General features: G+C 40.5%; 1 protein-coding gene across 1 annotated transcript in view; it reads right to left on the bottom strand.

Moving 5' to 3' along the window:
- Window positions 1–14,008, bottom strand: part of LOC106095022 (echinoderm microtubule-associated protein-like CG42247) — a 554,291-nt gene that overhangs the window by 450,969 nt on the left and 89,314 nt on the right. The window lies entirely within an intron of this gene.

Genomic DNA, 14,008 nt, shown 5'->3' with positions numbered 1-14,008 from the left:
TTAGCACACTTTTACATGTTTTTTTGTTATTTTTGCGAAACACCAATCATTCAGTCCAAAAAAATGATTTTTTGACATATTGAGAGAATTAACAAGTACATGGGTGCTAATTGAATTGAATATTGGAGACCACGCTAGAAGTCTTTGTGTAAAATTTCAGCCAAATCGAATAAGAATTGCGACTTTTAGGGGCTTAAGAAGTAAAACAGGGAGATCGGTTTATATGGAAGCTGTATCAGGTTATGGACCGATTTTAACAATATTTGGCAAAGTTGTTGGAAGTCATGCAACAACTCATGCAAAACTTGAGCCAAATCGGATAAGAATTGCGCCCTCTAGAGGCTCAAGAAGCAAGACCGATTTGAGCCATAATTGGCACAGTTGTTGGAAATCATAACAAAACACCTTATGCGAAATTTCTGCCAAATCGGATTAGAAGTGCGCCCTCTAGTGGCGCAAGAAGTCAAGATCAAAGATCGGCTTATAGAGCAGCTATATCTAAATATAGACCGATATGGCCCATTTACAATCCCAACCGACCAACTCTAATAAGAAGTATTTGTGCAAAATTTGGCTAGCTTTACTCCTTCGAAAGTTAGCGTGCTTTCGATAGACAGACGGACGTTTTAAGCCTTCCGTCATCCGACCCAAATATGAATTAGTTCAGACTATACAGATATAGCAATCTCTTAATTTTGGGACTTAATCCCATAAAAAGCGGATTTCTTGCCAGATTTGGCTGAAACTGTTACTTGTTTATGAAACCTTAAACCTTGCGGTGTACTTCGGGTGACGACGCTTTGTCTCCTCTCTTGTGTACGGGACATAATATGCTGAGGTTCCAATCATCGGGCATGCATTCTTCTAGCACAATCGCGCAGACAAGCTGGTGCATACGCCTTATTAGCGTATCGCCTCCGGTCTTAAATAGTTCAGCGGGCAAAACGTCGGCTTCTGCTGCCTTATTGCTCTTCAGTCAGGTCACAGCTACTTGGACTTCATTATGACTAGGAGGTAAACATTCTATAACATCAAAAAAGATTGGTTGTGCGGTATCCTCTTCGCTGCCATTGTTTCACACTAGCAGTTGGGTAAAATGTTCTTTCCATACCTTCAACAAACTATCTCTATCAATTACCAGATTTCCTTCTTTGTCTCAACAGGAGGATATGCATGTACCAAAGCCATCGGTTTGATGTTTGATTCTTTGGTAGTATTTCCGGACTTCATTCTAACTCCTAAACAATTCAATTCGCTCACACTCCCGTCTTTCGATTTCCTTCTTCTTTCTGCAGAATAGGCGTTTCTCCTCTCTCCTTTTCACCCGATACCACTACTTCTTCTGGCGAGTTGATACTGATTGCAGGGTTGCTCTGCATGTCGCGTTCATGGCTTTAGTAGCATCACGACACTCTTGGTCTTACCATGGGTTTCTTAGAGGAGGCTTCCGGTACTCGAGTACGGATTTAGCGGCAATCTCCAAGGAGTTGGCAATGGTTTGCCACTGCGCCGTTATATCATCGGAACAAGGAGTGCTTTTATCAAGCAGTTGGGTCACTCCGTCTGTCCATGTATGCCACTGCCATCTGTTGTGTTTGCAGCTTTTCAATGTCAGCTTTGATGGTACATCTAACACGCTGGATGAATGCCTTCCATTTATTACAACATGACAATTTGGTTTCTTGGGTTTTGATCGGGTGACAACCATGTCGCCGTGTGAATATTATACCCTCCACCATAAGAGGGGGGGTATACTAATTTCGTCATTCTGATTGTAACTACTCGAAATATTCGTCCGAGACCCTATAAAGTATATATATTCTTGATCGTCGTGAAATTTTATGTCGATCTAGCCATGTCAGTCCGTCCGTCCGTCCGTCCGTCTGTCTGTCGAAAGCACGCTAACTTCTGAAGGAGTAAAGCTAGCCGCTTGAAATTTTGCACAAATACTTCTTATTAGTGTAGGTCGGTTGGTATTGTAAATAGGCCATATCGGTCCATGTTTTGATATAGCTGCCATATAAACCGATCTTGGGTCTTGATTTCTTGAGCCTCTAGAGTGCGCAATTCTTATCCGATTGGGATGAAATTTTGCAAGACGTGTTTTGTTAAGATATCCAACAACTGTGCCTAGTATGGTTAAAATCGGTTCATAACCTGATATAGCTGCCATATAAACCGATCTTGGGTCTTGACTTCTTGAGCCTCTAGAGTGCGTAATTCCTATCCGATTGGAATGAAATTTTGCACGATGTGTTTTGTTATGATATCCAACAACTGTGCCAAGTATGGTTTACATCGGTCTATAACCTGATATACCTGCCATATAAACCGATCTTGGGTCTTGACTTCTTGAGCCTCTAGAGTGCGCAATTCTTATCCGATTTGAATGAAATTTTGCACGACGTGTTTTGCTATGATATCCAATAACTGTGCCAAGTATGGTTCACATCTGTCTATAGCCTGATATAGCTGCCATATAAACCGATCTGGGGTCTTGACGTCTTGAGCCTCTAGAGTGCGCAATTCCTATCCGATTGGAATGAAATTTTGCACTACGTGTTTTGTTATGATATCCAATAGCTGTGCCAAGTGTGGTTCAAATCGGTCTATAACCTGATATAGCTGCCATATAAACCGATATTGGGTCTTGACTTCTTGAGCCTCTAGAGGGCGCAATTCTCATCCGACTAGACTGAAATTTTGCACATAGTGTTTTAGTATCATGGTTCAATTCGGGCCATTACCTGGTATAGCTGTCATATAAACCGATCTTGGGTCTTGAATTCTTGAGGCTCTAGAGTGCGCAATTCTTATCCGATTAGGATGAAATTTTGCATCACGTGTTTTGTTATGATATCCAACAACTGTGCCAAGTATGGGTCAAATCGGTCCATAACCTGATGTAGCTGCCATATAAACCGATTTTGGGTCTTGACTTCTTGGGCCTCTAGAGAGCGCAATTCTTATCCGATTTGGCTGAAATTTTGTACGACGGATCCTCTCATGACCATCAACATGCGTGTTTATTATGGTCTGAATCGGTCTATAGCCCGATACAGCTCCCAAATAAATCGATCTCTCTATTTTACTTTTTGCTCTCCCAAAGGGCGCAATTCTTATTCGAATTGGCTGACATTTTACACAGGTCTCCAACATATAATTTAATTGTGGTCTTAACCGGATCATATCTTGATATCGCTCTTATAGCAGATTTTTCTTTCCTTCTTTTTATACCCTCCACCATAAGATGGGGGGTATACTAATTTCGTCATTCTGTTTGTAACTACTCGAAATATTCGTCTGAGACCCCATAAAGTATATATATTCTTGATCGTCGTGAAATTTTATGTCGATCTAGCCATGTCCGTCCGTCTGTCCGTCCGTCCGTCCGCCCGTCCGTCCGTCCGTCCGCCCGTCCGTCCGTCTGTCTGTCGAAAGCACGCTAACTTCCGAAGGAGTAAAGCTAGCCGCTTGAAATTTTGCACAAATACTTCTTATTAGTGTAGGTCGGTTGGTATTGTAAATGGGCCATATCGGTCCATGTTTTGATATAGCTGCCATATAAACCGATCTTGGGTCTTGACTTCTTGAGCCTCTAGAGTGCGCAATTCTTATCCGATTGGAATGAAATTTTGCACGACGTGTTTTGCTATGATATCCAACAACTGTGTCAAGTATAATTCAAATCGGTCCATAACCTGATATAGCTGCCATATAAACCGATCTTGGGTCTTGACTTCTTGAGCCTCTAGCGTGCGCAATTCTTATCCGATCAGAATGAAATTTTGCACAACGTGTTTTGTTATTATATCCAACAACTGTGCCAAGTATGGTTTAAATCGGTCAATAACCTGATATAGCTGCCATATAAACCGATCTTGGGTCTTGACTTCTTGAGCCTCTAGAGGGCGCAATTCTTATCCGAATGGAATGGAATTTCGCACGAATGGTTCAAATCGGTCCATAACCTGATATAGCTGCCATATAAACCGATCTTGGGTCTTGACTTCTTGAGCCTCTAGAGAGCACAATTCTTATCCGATTTGAATGAATTTTTGCACCAAGTATTTCGTTATGATATCCAACAACTGTGCCAAGTATGGTTGAAATCGGTCCATAACCTGATATAGCTCTCATATAAACAGATCTGGGGATTTGACTTCTTGAGCTTCTAGAGGGCGCAATTCCTATCCGATTTGGCTGAATTTTTGCATGACGTATTTTATTTTTACTTTCAACAACTGTGTCAAATAAGGTTCAAATCGGTTCATAACCTGATATAGCTGCCATATAAACCGATCTGGGATTTTGACTTCTTGACCCCTAGAAGTCGCAATTATTATCCGATATGCCTGAAATTTTGTACGACGGATTCTCTCATGACCATTAACATACGTGTTTATTATGGTCTGAATCGGTCTATAGGCCGATACAGCTCCCATATAAATCGATCTCTCTATTTTACTTCTTGAGCCCCCAAAGGGCGCAAATCTTATTCGAATTGGCTGACATTTTACACAGGTCTCCAACATATAATTTAATTGTGGTCCGAACCGGACCATATCTTGATATCGTTTTAATAGCAGAGCAACTCTTTTCTTATATCCTTTTTTGCCTAAGAAGAGATGCCGGGAAAAGAAGTCGACAAATGCGATCCATGGTGGAGGGTATATAAGATTCGGCCCGGCCGAACTTAGCACGCTTTTACTTGTTTTATATCATATTTTGCCTAAGAAGAGATGCCGGGAAAAGAACTGACAAATGCGCTCCATGGTGGAGGGTATATAAGATTTGGCCCGGCCGAACTTAGCACGCTTTTACTTGTTTTTATGTTGAAATCGGGAGGTGCTAACTACTATGTTCTTTGCCGCGGCGAAATCTAATAGCCTGAATCCATTATGGGAAGTTTCTTCGTGTAGACTTAATTTTCCGACTGTTGGACCATATTTATTTCCTTTCCTATCTTTGCATTAGAAACTCCGAGAACGATTTTAATATCATGGGCGGGGCTGTGGTCGTATTCTGTCCCTAGGCGCTTATGGAAAATATCTTTGGTCTGCCCGTCCTTGTCTTCCGTCGGGGCATGGGCACTAATGTGGATTATGTTGAAGAATTTGGCTTTTATGCGGATTGTGACTAGCCTCTCATCCACCGAGATAAAGCTGGAGTCAAGGTTTTTAAGCCTCCGTCTAACCACAAATCCACAGCCAAATTCATGTCTCATGCGTGTTATGGCAGCTATAGTATAGTTCGTCACAATTTGTTGTTGTTGTGACGCCATTCCCAGTCCATTGCACTTCCTGTAAGGCGGTAATATCTGCCTTGTACTTCTCCAATAAAGAGTCCGGACATTACAGGTGTAGATCTGCATATCGTGGTCTTTTGACATCCACCGCCATAGGATTGGGGAATGACTACTACTCTAGTCATTCCGTTTGCAACACATCGAAAAATTCGTCTAAGACTCCATAAAATATTTTTATTCTTGATCGTCTCGATGTTCTGAGTTGATATAGCCATGTCCGTCCGTCTGTCGAAATCACGATAGAGGTCGAACGCGTAAAGCTAGCCGCTTGAAATATTCCACAGACACTTAATATTGATGTAGGTCGTTGACGATTGCAAATGGGCCATATCGGTTCAGATTTAGATATAGCTGCCATATAGACCGATCTCCCGATAAAGGGTCTAAAGCTCATAAAAGCTTTATTAATTACCCAATTTCGCTGAAATTTAAAACAGTGGGTTATTTTAAGCCTCCCGTCATCTGACCCAAATATGGTTCAGATCGGACTATATTTAGATATAGATGTCATATAGATCAATCTCCCGATAAAGGGTCTGAAGGTCAAAAAAGCTTTAATTTTTATCCAATTTCGCTGAAATTTTAAACAATGGGTTGTTTTAAGCCCCCCGATATTTGACCCAAATATGGTTCTGATCGGACTATATATAGATATAGCTGCCATATATACCGATTTCCCGATAAAGAGTCTGAAGGCCATATAAGCTTTAATTTTTATCCGTTTTCGCTAAAATTTGGAATAGTGGGCAGTTTCAAGCCTTCCAAAACATCCAAACCAAATATGGTACAGATCGAACTATATTTAGATATAGCTGTCACATAGACCGATCTGCCGATAAAGGATCTGAAGCCCATAAAATTTTATTGTTATACCCCACACCATAGGATAGGGGTATACTAATTTCGTCATTATGTTTGTAACTACTCGAAATATTCGTCTGAGATCCCATAAAGTATACATATTTTTAATCGTCGTGACATTTTATGTCGATCTAGCCATGTCCGTCCGTCCGTCCGTCTGTCTGTCGAAAGCACGCTAACTTCCGAAGGAGTAAAGCTAGCCCCGTAAATGTCCAACGTCAAAAAGGGTTTCGAATGAAAGGTCTTTGGAATTTGATGACGAATCAGGTATACACATTTTGGACTGGGTCCGGTCCACCCACTAAATACCCTTCCATAGGACGCGAAGTTCCAACGGGATAATATCTAAATTAAACAGTATATTTCGAATCTAATGTTGGTATGAGGATTCAATTATTTGGGTCACGTCCCACCGTTCCGCAGGACAAGTAGATCGCGACAATAAAAGACTCAAATAAATAGTCCTTTGGTTTTTAGCGACGGGGGGACCGACCCTCTCCTCCAAATAAATACAACGCCATACTGTCATGTAGGATGACCGAGAATATATTGCGTATTTGCTCACCATGACAATTTGGGTCTTAAGGAGAGTGGACTCGATATTGATAGTTTTTAGGGCCCACAACCCAAACAGGACATATTTGAAGACTTTTGCATTAAGGGGTTTAAATAAGAGGTATTTGAGATAAACAAATGTATTTGATATCCAATTTTTAGGCCCATGACAATATGGAGTTCAAAAAAATGATATTTGAGAGTAGAGCAAGATCCTGACACATTTCCAGGGCTAAGTGTTTGGGCGACCACCACACTCCCCAAAACATATTTACCGACCATGTCAATGTGGGGCTCAAGTGAAAGATATTGGGGAGTAGAGCACGAAATTGATACCCACTTTCGGAACCAATTTTCTGGGTGTCTACCCTTTGCCCAAAAACAAACCTCAAACAGCAATTATTTACTGACCGACGCAATACGGGGCTCAAATAAAGGTATTTGTGAGTATAATACGAATCTGATATCTAAAGGTTGGACCATGCACTTGGGGCAACGCCCCTTCCCCCAAAACACCCCAAATCGTAAAAATTTACCGACCATTGTAATATGTGGCTCAAATTAGATTGAAAAAACTAATTCTCCAAATATCCAATCCTTAGACCAGTCCCGGTTGAACCTGGTTATTAGAGACTGGATAAACCATATACTAAGGAACAGGTGAATAAATTGCGGCTCCAATAACATAAATATAAGGAAGAAAGTGGCACAGGGCTCGCCACAGGAGGGCATTTTATCGCCACTACTTAGGGTGACCAGACGACGTTACAATACTTCTTAGGTGTAAGGATCTGATCCGGCTATGCAGAAGGGCCGAAAGGCTTGCATATGACATTTGACTGGGCTTGACCCAGGGGTCTCAATGTTAATCCAGAGAAAATTGAAATATGTCTGTTCACGAGAAAGACGAAGGTGGCCAATTTGACGCACCACGTTTTCTCAACAAAACGATTTCGATATCTGACAAGGTCAAATACTTAATTGGAAGTGACACATTCAGAAGCGTACTGAGAAGGCTCACAGATGTTGGGCACTATGAAGGAAGAACGTTGGCCCAAAACGAGGCCAGAATACGAGGATAGTCCACTGGTTCTACAGAAGCGTAATTGGACGAATATTTACTTACGCCTCAAAAGTTTGGTGGACTGCTATGGAGAAAAGTACAACATACAACAGATTCAGAAAACATGTTGTCTTGGCATAAGCGGATCTATGAGGACCACGCCCACTAGGACACTGGATATCCAACCCATTGACATACAGATAAGGTGTGAAGCAGCCACTGTGACTGTGACACTTAAGGCGATGGGAGAATGGATTGAGGTATAATCAAGGCGACCATAGGCAACTTGGAAGGAAGGGAAGAGGTTTCCGATCGGATACCTAAGACGACACCAGAGAACGAGCGCGAGGCGCTGCTGCCAGCGGCACAGTCTTGGACTGACGGAATCCTAGTATTGCCATCTTGAAGATCATGTTGAACGGATGGATCAAAGCTAGAGATCAGGGTGGGCTTGGGAGGTCTACATTGAGAACATTGAGGATTGAGATCTGTTTTAGACTGTCTGACCATAATACGGTCCTGCATGCAGAGATCCGGGCGATCACGGAATGCGTGAGGTGGTGTGATGCTAACATGAGGACGACGAGTGTGAACAACTTTACGGAAACTAATATCGCTAAGGGCAATAACAACCAGGACGGTAAGACCGCGAACAATGTTGGAATTTAAGAAGGAGATTAAAGCCTTCTCTGAGGATGGCACAATACACATCGTTTGGACGCCGGTCTATAACGGAGTAAAAGGAATGAAAACATAGACGATTTTGCGGTGAAGGCCAGAGGACTTCCGTCAATAAACTTGGTTAACCCGAAGCCTTTTAGGTCGACGCAGCCCGAGTTAGGAGCGTTGGCAATGAACGCCCACTGTGGAACAGAAAAACAGTCGGTAGGACTGCGGAAATCCTATGGGGTGATCCGGATCGTCAAAGGACTAGGCTATTACTGAAAGGAAGTAAGAAGGAGTTTAGTATACCTTTTGGTGTCATAACGGGACACATAGAACTAAGTGCTCATTTATGCAAAATCGGTGCTGGGGGAGGGAAGATGATGAGACGTTGGATCATTTTCTAATCTTTACCCGGCTTTCGCGGCTAAAAGACACCAGTACTTAGGTGGGGACGCAATACCAGCCATGCTTCAACTTGGTGGAGTGGCATGGAAAACAATTAAGGATTCTGTAAGTTGCACGGAATTCCTAATTTAGATTTTCTTCTTCGAGGTTACTTTCTTGGTATTTAGAGCGAACAACAATCCGATTATGGCTTAGGTGTATGTCCATAGTGGCATAGGGCGGATTAATATCCTCACCCTATTTTTCAATCTAACCTAACAGCCTTAAATGGCCATATCCGATGAAAGATATATGTGAGAACTATATCTAAATCTGATGCGATATTTATACCCACCACCGAAGGATGGCGGTATATTAATTTTGCCATTCCGTTTGCAACACATCGAAATATTCATTTACGACCCTATTAAATATATATATTCTTGATCAGTGGAAAAATCTAAGACGATCTAGACATGTCCGTCCGTCTGTCTGTTGAAATCAGGCTACAGCCTTTCAAAAAGAGATATAGAGCTAAAAGTTGGCACAGATTGTTCTTTTGATCATAAGCAGGTTAAGTTCGAAGATGGGCTATATCGGACTATATCTTGATATAGCCCCCATTTAGACCGATTTAGTGTCTTAGGCCTAAAAAAGCCCGATTTTGCTGAAATTTGGGACAGTGAGTTGTGTTAGGCCAGTAAACATCCTTTCTTCAATTTGACCCAGATCGGTCCAGATTTGGATATAACTGCCATATAGACCGACCTCTCGATTTAAGGTTTTGGGTCCATAAAAGGTGCATTAATTGTCCGATGTCGCCAAAATTTAAGACAGTGAGTTGAGTTAGGCCCCTCGACTTCTTTCTGCAAAATGGCACAGATCAGTCCAGATTTCGATATAGCTGCCACATAGACCGATCTCACTATTTAAGGTCTTGGGACCATAAAAGGTGCATTTATTGTACGATTGCATCCATATAAACCGATCTCTCGATTTAAAGTCTTGGCCCCATAAGAAGCACATTTATAATGAGATTTTGCTGAAATTTGACACAGTCACTATGTTAGGCTTTTCGACATCCGTGTCGTATTTGGTTCAGATCGGTCTATATTTGGATATGGCTACCAAAAAGCCCAGTATTTTGTTCTACAAAAGTGAACAATCACTTGTGCTTATTAGACCTCTCAATACCCGTGTCGAATTTGGTCCAAATCGGAACATGTTTCGATAAAGCTGCTATGGGGGCAAAGGTTATGCATTTTTCACCGGATTATGACGAATGTTGGCTGCTTTGGCCTTTTTATACCCACCACCGACGGATGGGGGTATATTCATTTTGTCATTCCGTTTGCAACACATCGAAATATCCATTTCCGACCCTATAAAGTATATATATTCTTGATCAGCGTAAAAATCTAAGATGATCTAGACATGTCCGTCCGTCTGTCTGTTGAAATCACGCTACAGTCTTCAAAAATAGAGATATTGAGCTGAAATTTTGCAAGGTCTTTTTTTTATCCATAAGCAGGTTAAGTTCGAAGATGAGCTATATCGGACTATATCTTGATATAGCCCCCATATGGACCGATCCGCCGATTTAGGGTCTTAGGCCAATAAAGGCCACATTTATTATCCGATTTTGCTGAAATTTGGGACAGTGAGTTGTTTTAGGCCCTTCGACATCTTCCGTCAATATGGCTCAGATCGGTTTAGATTTTGATATAGCTGCCATATAGACCGATCATCCAATTTAGGGTCTTAGGCCCATAAAAGCCACATTTATTACCCGATTTTGCTGAAATTCGGGACAGTGAGTTGTTTTAGGCCCTTCGACATCTTCCGTCAATATGGCTTAGATCGTTTCAGATTTTGATATAGCTGCCATATAGACCGATCCTCCGATTTAGGGTCTTAGGCCCATAAAAGCCACATTTATTATCGAATTTTGCTGAAATTCTGGACAGTGAGTTGTGTTAGGCCCTTCGACATTCTCCGTCAATTTGGCCCATATCGGTCCAGATTTGGATATAGCTGCCATATAGACCAATCCTCCGATTTAGGGTCTTAGGCCCATAAAAGCCACATTTATTATCGGATTTTGCTGAAATTTGGGACAGTGAGTTGTGTTAGGCCCTTCGACATCCTCCGTCAATTTGGCCCAGATCGGTTCAGATTTGGATATAGCTGCCATATAGACCGATCTCTCGATTTAATGTCTTGGCCCCATAAAAGGCGTATTTATTGTACGATTTCGCCGAAATTTGGGACAGTGAGTTGTGTTAGGCTCATCGACATTCTTGTTCAAGTTGGCCCAGATCGGTCTAGATTTGGATATAGCTGCCATATAGACCGATCTCTCGATTTAAAGTTTTGGCCTATGGGGCGCGTTTATAATCAGATTTTGCTGAAATTTGACACAGTGACTTATGTTAGGGTTTTCTGATATCCGTGTCGTATATGTTTGAGATCGGTCTATAATTGGATATAGCTACAAAAAGACCGATATTTTGTTTTACAAAATTGAACAATGACTTGAAATTATTAGACCACTCAATGAGCGTGTCTACCAGATTTCCATATAACTGCTATGGGGGCATAAATTACGAATTTTCCTCCGTATTATGACTAAAAGTGGTTTACATATCCACCCGATGTGGTGGGTATCCGAAGTTCTGCCCGTCCGAACTTTTTACTTGTTTCCAAAATCAATTGCGTTTCTCCTTAGACCAGAAAAGAACCCTGTGCCAAATTTTATAACAATCGAGCAATAAATGGGACCTGTAATTTGATTACAAAAATACATGGAGTCACAGAAAGACATGGCTTAATCGAATCAGAAAGTGATTTTGAGTCGATCGTTATACTTACCAATAGGTTAGCATTGCAAACAAATGCACATTATGCAAGTTATAATACCCTGTAGGGTATAAAAAGTAGGATCTCTTGCCTTTCCGTAACACAATGTTCATCATTTTTCCTTCGTTATGACCAAATTGCTCTACTTTCATTATAATTGTTGGTTTGTGTATATGTGAATTTTCAATCTCACTCTGCATGTATCACAGTATATGTGTTAGGGTATTCATGCAATAAAATGCAATTTTCAGTTCTAATTTCAAATTTGTATTCTTGTTTTTTTTTTGTGGTTTGGTTTCACATATGGCAGTGCTTTGTGAGAAGGGGGCTTTATGCAAACGATGAGATGTGTGAATGTAGCGTTCAACCTGAACTCATAATTCCCACATTTGGCATAGTAAAATTGACCACATTCATTTATTTGAAAATATAAATCATTTCAAATGTTTGAAACATAACTGAAACCTCACATCAAGTAGACGAATACAATTTCGTGAAACCTTACACAGCTACACACATGCACTTGAGTATGAAGCATATAAGATAATGTACACACACACACATATATATATATTTCGAAAATCAAACCATAAGGATACACAAGTATACTTTGGTGAAGTATTATAAGCTAGGGGCTTATAGAACAATATATGTGTAACTCCATGCTTCCTTACTTTAAGGTTGATGTGTTTGCTTGAATGCAAATGTGTGTTTGCATGTGTATGAGTGTTGCGGTGAAAATATCCTGCATTCGTCCAAGGTCTGTTTGTAAATATGTTCGTGGCCTTTGAGGTTTCATGGGAAATGTATCTCTTAACTACGTGGAGCTCTACTTATTCTTTTGTGAGTATGTGAGTGTGTGTTTCTGAGTTTGTATTAATTTATACTGCATGGAATATGAGTTTCACAAGTATTCCTATAAAATATTATATGCGCAAGTAAGATGATCCCAAAAGTGTAAATTTCTGTGTCGCTGTAAAGGCATATATTCTCTATCTCTCTCTCTCTCTTTCCTTAGTGAACGCACACACAAGCAAACACATATTTTAATACATATTTCTCAACGTATATATAATTGCATGCGTTATTTTAATAGATTCCTTTGGCATTGTGTCAATTAATTAACACTTTAAATGTGACAGCAACTGCTGCGTTCTACGAAACGCAGAAAAGCCGTATTACTGCTCTCCTTCGATTCTCCCCATCAGTGTTTCAACATTGAGATTTAAAATAACACATTTTTCCTGTGACAAGACGGCAATGGCCATAGCATGAAAGATACTCGGGCACAGACTGTATAGAGACAATGCTGTTAATGGATCTGATGAACAGGGCGAATGACGAAGGACGATATAATGGAAATGGAACGAGCAAGAGCACATATAGGAAGAGAAAACCCACACATGTACATATCTATATGGAAATTAACCAAAGATTACATATATATTGGGTTGCCCAAAAAGTAATTGCGGATTTTTCATATAGTCGGCGTTGACAAATTTTTTCACAGCTTGTGACTCTGTAATTGCATTCTTTCTTCTGTCAGTTATCAGCTGTTACTTTTAGCTTGCTTTAGAAAAACAGTGTAAAAAAAGTATATTTGATTAAACTTCATTCTAAGTTTTAATAAAAATGCATTTACTTTCTTTTTAAAAATCCGCAATTACTTTTTGGGCAACCCAATATATGGGAGTTTCAATTGTGCTTAGAAAACAAGTAAAAAGGCATTAAGTTCGGCCGGGTCAAACTTTGGATACCCACCATCTCGAGTATATATGTAAACCACCTTCCATCTAAATCCGGTGAAAATTGCATACCTTATGTCCCATAGCAGTTATATCGAAATATATTCCGATTTGGACCAAATACTAATAAGTACAAGTCATTGTTCAATTGTGTATAACAAACTATAGGTCTTTTTTGTAGCTATATCAAAAAATAAACCGATCTCAACCATATACGACACAGATGTCGAAAAGCCTAACATAAGTCACTGTGTAAGATTTCAGTGAAATCGGATTATAAATGAGCCTTTTATGGGGCCAAGACATTAAATCGAGAGGTCGGTCTACATGGCAGCTATATCCAAATCTACACCGATCTGAGTTAAGTTGCAGAAAAATGTCGAAGAGTCTAACACAACGCACTGTCCCAAATATCAGCGAAATCGGACAATAAATGCGCCTTTTATGGATCCAAAACCTAAAACCGAGAGATCGGTCTATATAGCAGCTATATCCAAATCTGGACCGATCAGGGTCAAATTGAAGAACAATGTCGAAGGTCCTAAGACAACTCACAAAATCGGATAA

Source organism: Stomoxys calcitrans, chromosome 1 (genome assembly GCF_963082655.1).
Source record: "Stomoxys calcitrans chromosome 1, idStoCalc2.1, whole genome shotgun sequence".
NCBI classification, from domain to species: Eukaryota; Metazoa; Arthropoda; class Insecta; order Diptera; family Muscidae; genus Stomoxys; species Stomoxys calcitrans.
The sequence above is the reverse complement of the archived record's forward strand: the minus strand, read 5'-3'. Positions and strand labels throughout refer to the sequence as shown.